The sequence below is a fragment of the Setaria italica genome, chromosome VIII (genome assembly GCF_000263155.2).
Source record: "Setaria italica strain Yugu1 chromosome VIII, Setaria_italica_v2.0, whole genome shotgun sequence".
In the NCBI taxonomy this organism is placed as follows: Eukaryota; Viridiplantae; Streptophyta; class Magnoliopsida; order Poales; family Poaceae; genus Setaria; species Setaria italica.
In genome coordinates this window covers 11,649,147-11,657,532 of record NC_028457.1, presented here as the reverse complement: position 1 = coordinate 11,657,532, position 8,386 = coordinate 11,649,147, and the positions used below count along the sequence as shown (strand labels likewise).

At 45.0% G+C, this 8,386-nt stretch overlaps 1 pseudogene; it reads left to right on the top strand.

The window, feature by feature from the left end:
• Nucleotides 1-530: 530 nt before the first annotated feature.
• Nucleotides 531-4,873, top strand: LOC101780373 (annotated as a pseudogene).
• Nucleotides 4,874-8,386: the final 3,513 nt, after the last annotated feature.

Here is an 8,386-nt window from a genome sequence, read left to right as displayed (position 1 = left end):
GGGGTGAGGGAAGAGCAGCATAGCCCGGAGGGGGACGACAGCAGATCAAGAGCGATGGCGCAGGCCTAAGAACTCCCACCACTAGAATAACCAATGGGCACGATGGCCGCACGACCAAGAGCGGTGCCGGCTATGGGCACCTACACGACCAAGAATGGGGCGATGGGGAATAGCCAAGGGGGTTCAAGGGCACCCCAACACAAACACGGGCAGTGCAACAAGTGGTAGCGGCAGCAGCGGCGGTGGCAGCTACGATGGCTCCCGAGTCTCAACTGACGATCGGAGACAGTGGCTTCAGAAGACGACCAACGGCGATAGCCCATGTCATGAGTACCACACCCACGGCTCGAACCCGCAAGACAGATCCGGGCAGGGGTGGCGGATCTAATGACAGGTGACCAGTGGTAGCGGATGGGAGCACGACCAACGACCATGGTGGGGGGCCAGTGGGGAAGAGGGAGAGGTGGGGAAGGGGAGGCAGCGCCAACACATGCACCAGCACCGCCCCACCGGGCTCCACCATCAGCAGCATGGGCGGTGGTGAGCTCGAGGAGCACCCGGTGCCAAGGAGCCCCAGGCAGCAAATGGAGAACGTTGTCCATGCCACGGGCGCCCCGTGGGTGGCGACGTCGGGAGCAGCTCCACACGGAGTGGACGCGACAGGCGCGATGGGAGGAAGGCGGCCCGAAGCAGCAGGGCAAGGTGCGGGGATGCACACGGCGCACATGCCCAGCCCCGCTGGTCCCCCTTGAGCCACCCTAGGATTGTTGGGGATTTGACTCCACCAGACAGGACAAGAGAGATAAAATGGAGAAGAAAACATAACTAGGGGGAAGTGTGGAGTGCTCAAGGTGAGTTCCCTCCTCAATGCCTCATGGGTCCTTTATATAGACGGGGAGGGGGTGGCAATTAGCCCGATACAAAATTTACAACTAGGCCTTTCAACCTTTACAAAGGTGGGGGTGCCATGCGAAGCCCTTCTCTCCAACAGTAGCCCCTCAGCTACTTTGGTTTGGCTGGTACAACAAAGCAAAGTAGCTGAATTCATGGGGGAAAAAAGGCTAGCTACAAATTTCACTTCAGCCATGAGGATCTACCCCCCTACCTCATCTACTTCATCTCTGGACTCCGCTTCACTAGTCATCTTTTATTCCTCAACTTCGGCTTTGAAGCTTCGCCTTTTAGCTTCAGCTTTAACAAATGTAGTCCAAGTAGAAAATCCTGTCGAAGTAGTGAAGGTAGATGAAGTAGAAACACACTTCTTCTATGTAGTCCATGTAGTCAAAGTAGTTATTCCATCTCTTGTGTAGCTGAAGAAGAAGCTCCATTTTTAATCGCGATTGATGTAGTCGAAGTAGAGGAAGCAGAGAGCCGCTGCCTTTATCCCGCCAAAGCCACCAACGCCTTCGAATCTTCGCTCATACGCACCGGGCAAGACTTGAATCTCGGGGTGAATTGGTTCTCCACGATCGCACCATAGCCCCTCTTGGCTGGTGCTTGTGGTGAAGATGGCAATGAAACTTTGCGTGTTGTCGAAGTAGTGACGAAGGCGACGTAGACCGAAGCTCCTTAAGTTGATGTAGCAACGAAGATGAAGTTGATGACTATGCTGATGATGATGGCGAACCCCTTGAGCCAAAGTAGCAACGGAGCTGAAGTCAATGAGGTTGCCGATGGCAAGCCCCTTGAGCCGAACAATGTCGTTGAGGATGTAGGCGAAGCTGCCAGAGAGCCCCTTTAGCTGAACAATGTTGTCGAAATCAAAATAGACAATGCCGAAGTTGATGGCAAGCCCCTTTCCTGTACAATGTTTAACAAACAGTTCCTTGCAAGTACTACATTTAGTTACATGTTTTTAAGCATATTATTTTTTATAAACGAAGTGCAACAGTTTTCTCCTATTTTATGTTCATATTTTGACAGAAACCTGTATGAGAATACACGAAGTGGCTCGTTAGCCAGACTTCGATTTTTATGCAACTTCGCGTTCCACGAATTGACTTTTCATTCCCTTCACGTTTCACGTTTCATGAAGGTGCTTCCGTTTCTCCACGAAAGACTTTACTCGCTCCCTGAATCCACAGGTATCTTAGCGTCACATTTCTGTGCGCTCCAGCAACACATTTCCGTGCGCTTAAGTGAGTTTTGTGGACGATATGGCTATCTACCTCATCGTTCACAAATTCACTTATTAGGAGTCTCTGACTCGTGCTTGCCGAAAGTGATTCCTCTTCGAAAAGTAGAGTGCAATCACTTTGGTTTTTTCTCCCTTTTTTTCTCTAGGGACATATGAGTATTCTCCTCTTCATATAGATGAAGCCAATAAATTGTCCATTTTCAATAAAAGAAGTCCATTAGATGAATCCAATTATTCCCACTGTGATAACCGAAGAGCCATGCGGTAACCCACAAGTTCCAACTCAATTATATCATTATTAATAGCTTTGGTGAAAAGTCCAATAACCCAAAGATTAAATCCTCGGTGAGGGAGATGAACAAAGATGTATTGAGGCTGCATGTTAGCAAAATGATGCAAAAATCGAGCACATGTTGCATTTCACTTCTGTGATGAAAGAGGTAAACCCGCATTTTAGCGCAAAATGGAAACAAAGAGATAATCTTTAGAGTTATGTGCAATAACTAATGTTTAAACGAAGTGTAAAATGCATATACACATAAACGGTCTGGCTTGTGGCTTTGTACTGCCAACGTCGGCTGTTAGCTCTATTAAAAGTATAAGAGCTATCTTGTTTTTTTTCCTACTAACTTACAGAAGTCAACTTTGATAATCGAAAAGTCTTCGCAAGATGCAACGAAAGCCATGTCTTGGTTTGTCATCTGATGCACGTGCACATAGCCCTGAGGTTCAAGCCTTTCACCAACGAAGTTATTTTTGGCACTTATTTTTTCACCTTTTTTTTAAGCTGAAACTTTAAACAAAGAGAAAGCCCCATGTGAATCCAAAGCAAGCGAAGTTCACTCATGTGAATTCAAAGCAAGCGAAGTCATTTTTGCATGTTTTTTTTCTAAAGTATTATTTGCAACACTATCAAATATGTAAAACTAGATGTTACCAACGAAGTTGAACAGCCTGAGCACAGCTGAGACCGTTGCATTTTACTTTGTTAATGAAAGAGAGAAACCCGTATAACATAACTGTACTAAATCTACCGAAGTGAATTTGTGTAACACAAAATGTAAAATTGATAAACGAAGTGAAAAGATTATTCATTTTGTGTCCATCTATACCTATTATTAAAGCAAGCAACGTCTTTGCCACCAATTTTCGTCCGTCGCCCTAATTTTGCAAAAAAGCCCCTCAAGTTTTTGGTAATGAACCCGCAGTCCATATTCTGAAGAGAGGGGGGCTCGGGTGGGAAAAAGAGGGAAGGGAGGGGGTTAAGGGGAAAAGGCTTCTCCTTTCTCCACAACAGAGAGGCTCAGGAGGGGATTGGGCGCGGGCGGAGGCCGGAGCGGGGCGCCCTGCCGCTACCCCGCGCGGCCTCGGCGGCGAGGTCGGCCGGGCGCTTGGCAGCGGCCTACGGCTGCGTGCACTCGTCGTCTCGACCCTTCTGGATGCGGGCCGCGGTGGCAGCGGCGGATCAGAGCAAGAGGCGGCGGCAGTACTGCGCGTGGACAAGGGTCTTGGTGTCGATGGGGCGGAGGAGGCCCGACTGGTCCTCCTGCAGCGCCTCCCACGAGCGGTCATCCGCGAGAACAAGATCCCCGCGGAGCGCGCGGAATCGGCGACGCAATTCAGGGGACAATCGGACAGCGGCGAGGAAGGCGCGGCAGGTGAGGGCTGATCTCAAGGATGAGGTCGTCCCCGAGGTCGCGGATGGGGCACCACAATGGCTGGCCTTAAGGTACAACTCATATTTCATTAGTTGGTCATTGAGTGTTTACCATGACCTATACATTTTCTTCTCCTTTCTAATCACACCATCGCTATTCTCTGTAGGCATTAGGCTACGAGTTTGACAATGATGAGTTTCATGCAAATGTTCATGGTACCTTGCCATATCACAATCTGAGACCCGACCCTGTTTTGAGGACCCTCCTACTTTCAATTCCACAGAGAAAAATAGTATGAGAAGCACCGGTTTTTCTATTTTGTTGTTGTACTCACAAATGACATGCTTGAAAAATGATTAAGAGAGCATTTTTACCAACCTAATTTTGGTTGTTGCAGGTATTCACAAACTCTGACAAAGCACATGCGGAGGAGGCTCTGCACAGGCTGGGTTTACAGGGTTGCTTTGATGGTGTGATATGCTTTGACACACTGAATCCTTGCAATGGTTTGATATGCTCAGTCCCAGAATTGCATGCTGTTCAAGGATGAAACATCTGCCGACTTGGTTGATCTGAATGAATCAAATGGGTTCAAACCCAAATCACCCATCCTCTGCAAGCCCTCCATTGAAGCCATGAAAGCTGCAATTCGAATTGCAAATGTTGATCCTAAGAAGACAGTAAGAATTCTCCTCTCCAAAACATGACCAAGTACACGTTCAAACAAGCAAGGAATGCCCCGATGGAAATTTACCTTCTATATATTTTTCAGATTTTTTTTGACGACAGCACTCGGAACATAGCTTCAGGAAAGGCTGCAGGCTTCCATACTGTGATTGTAAGACATCGTACATAGCCCAGATTCCACATTAACCATCATCATGTTCAAAGGAAAAACTTAATTTACAAAACTTCCTGAATTTTGTAGGTTGGCAGGTCGACACTTGTTCCATGAGCTGCTCTGGAGAGCATTCATAACATCAAGGAAGCTTTGCCCGAGATATGGGATGGTCAAGATCGGTCTGAATCTGATGCTGTTCTTACTTCCAGCTCTGTTGGGACTGCGGTGGTTGCTTGAATGCGTCACCGTGTGGGTTATCCATCCTGTAATGCCACGTGTGGACTACTTGGTGTGATTTTGGATAGTGGGTGCAGAAGATGTATCCTAGCTTCACTGGTGAAGAATTTGCTGTCATCGTTCCAACTATTAATGGAACTGTAACAGTTGGACCACTGTGAGCATATGTAGTAATTCTGCAGATGTTACTCGCATTATCGGTGTACCATTCTCTATGTACCGTGTTTTTACCTCAGAATAAAGTGATTGCTCTAATAGAAAACTTCAGAAGTTTGTAAGATATTTAGATGAGTCTTGCATTTTTAGATGACAGCCCTTTACAAACATATTTTTTAAAGAAAGGTCCTTTAGGTAGGTAATAAGGGCATTGAAATAAATATAAAGTTTCAATGCAGTCCTTCTCATTGAATTATATTCAACACACAAGACATTATCTGAAAAAAGGTACAAAATGATATGCAACAATCAAATTTGTGATTCATAACCATAATTTATAAGCCCATACATTAATTGATTAATTTGCAAACATCTAAATAGATATTACTCTTAGAACTCTCAACTACAGCCATTTCATCAAAAGGTACATATTAAGTCATATTAAAACATGATTAGCTACATATAGACCATATTATATAGTATGGTAATATATTGATGTAGTTTTCATGTACCCGTAGCAACGCACGGGCATATTTGCTAGTAATATGTAAAATTACAAAGTTAATCCTGACAAACGAAGTTACTTTTGTGCACACCAAGGTTCGATTCCAATTCGGCATGGCTCTCTTTTTTTCCTTTTTTTTTCTTTTTTTTTTGAATTTTTGAAATTGTTACTAATATAGTATAATATTAGTGGAAACTCAATCTGATCACTGAAGTGATCTGAGCTGGTTAGTTTGATGCACAGCTACCCGGAGTTTTTGGGTTCGCACCACCAGGATCCAAATTATTCTACCGAAGTCAAACCATGGTACTTAAAGGACACCCGAAGCTGTTTTACATTTATATATTTAAAAAAATTTTGCAATAATGTAAACTGAGGGGTCGACACGAAGTTAAGCAAACATATTTACAATGTTTTGCTGTTTCTGCGACAATATTAATAAAAAAAGGAAAAACGAAGTATCTATTCCAGCTAAATTATTTAATCAAGCAATGTTCAAATCTCCAGCGAAGTAGTTTTTTATCCAGCTTATTATTATTATTATTATGAAAGTAAAGAAGTCGGTGGTTCAGGTTTTGTGCCCCATAGGCAATCCTAGCAATCTTAAAATATATATATATATATATATATATATATAAATCTTTAAATTGACCAACGGAGTGCAACTGCATGCTAAATAAGTTGAAAACGACTCTGTGATACAACAACGAAGTTGATTCGCTGGCCAGGATGGATCGAAGTGGCAGCTTGCGGCCCACACTAACGACGTTAATTCAAGGCCCATAGGAACGAAGTGAAATGCTCAGTTGTGGCCTGTACCCAGACGAATAGACGAATACAAACAGGGTCCAGTTGGCCAAAGCAGACACGCCTACTACTAAGCTGCGAAGCTGCTAGCACCTTGCTTAAAGCTCAAACTGGCGAAGTGACTGAAAATGCTAAGAGGCCATCGCACTATTCAGATAAGTTATGCCATTTGCTTTGATCTATTGTCGAGGTATATTAAAACTAAAAGACTGACGTGGTCTGCTTCATAGACATTGCAGCCACATGTTAAAGCTGTGTACTGTACTAAGATAGCAAAAAGTGGCTTCAGAAACAATTTATATAAATAATGGACGAAGGCAACTGTTACGGTGCTATCACCTGGACCCGAGGTCACTGGTTCAAGCCTCGCTCGAGCTCTGCTCCAGCTAGTTTTCTTTTTTTTTTTAACGATTAGCGAAGTGCTGGTTGGATACCTGGTCACCTTTACGCGCGTTGCCGTGGTTCAAAAACCAAGTTGGAAATCGGCCCACGAAGTCCAACAAACGGAGCGGCAACGAAGTTGTCCCAGTAACGAAAGCCCAATAGAGAAATTGGAAATCAGCCCAGAACGAACTCGCATCAACTATTCCCGAAGTCAGCAAATTGGAGCCTGGGCTTCATCACTGCGCCCCAATAACGAAGTTGAAAATAGGCCTAGAACGAAGTTGCATCAATCATCAACCATGGCCGAAGTAAAAATTATTGGAGCTTGGGCTCCGTTGTTGCGGCCCAGAACGAAGTTGGAGTTATCTCTTCGGTTGGTAATCGGTCCATAAGCAAAAACGAAGTCACGTGGTGCTGTACTGCTGCTCTTCATTAGATACATTATCCTGCAAAAAAAAAGAGAACAGTACGCTCCCACCGAAGAAAGAATATTGAATTCTCCTAATGCATGAAAACCAAACATTGACGATAAAGACACTGCGAGTACTCCCTTCCCTTCGTTCCAATCGTTTTGACTTTTCTAGGTGCATAATTTTTATTATACATTTAGAGATAATATATAAATAGTATATGTCTAGATGCATAATAATATCTATGAACCTAGAAAAGCTAAAACGACCTACAATTTGAAACGGAAAGAGTACAATTAATAATGCTGAAAACGTATATCACATGGCCTCGCCTAAGAATAATTAACTTGGCTTAAAAAATAATTAACTATTATACAGACCGAAGTAAATACTCTTTATAATATATATGAAAAGGGATGCATGCAACCAGTGCAAGAATAAATATGAGATAAAAATAAAGGTTACCATGAGCTGCACAGATCCTGTCTGATAATGGCAAAAGCAGTTACAGGGTGTATGAGTAAATGATTAGAAAACGAAGTGGGACCTCAATTGAGTTAGGGGGCATGTCTCGAAGTTGGTTGTTCAGTGTCCTGAAGTGGGACCACTCTTTGTGTTTTTAATCAACTCTTAATGACTGAGTATATAAATACAGTTTTGGACTAGTTCGGATGTTTGAACACCTACACAGGTCTTGCACAGTCAAAATGTGAACGAAGTAAAAATCAGTACCACCACGCGGTGGGCTGAGATGTCTAGATCATTGCGCAGGCAAACTAGCAGACCCAACCGGTGGTCATGGGCCGGAGTTGGTCGTGCCCTTGCGCTCATTGGGCCGAAATCGTCTTCTGGGCCACGCACGAAGTTGAATCAGACATTCAACGGTGGAGAAACGAAGTTAAATCTTTAACTGTGGAGAAACGAAGTTAGGCTATCCGCACCGCTCAGCTGTAAAACACCCCCTACCGCAAATATACCGGTCAAACTCATGCACCGCTATCTTCTCCCCAGTCCCTCCGTTCGCTACAGCGAAACTGGAAACCCAGCGCGCGAGCTCTCCGCCGCTATCCTCTCCACCCCAGCAGCCGCTCCTCTCGCAGCAGCCGAAGTGTTCGTGTCCTCCCCGACGGCATCCTGGAGAAGCCGGCGGTCTCCCTCAAATCCGAGGGCATTGGGGACGGAGGGGAGGAGGAGGCAGCGCCCGCCGGAGAGTGTAGGGATGGGCCAACGAAGGGGGCCGGCGGTCGGCAG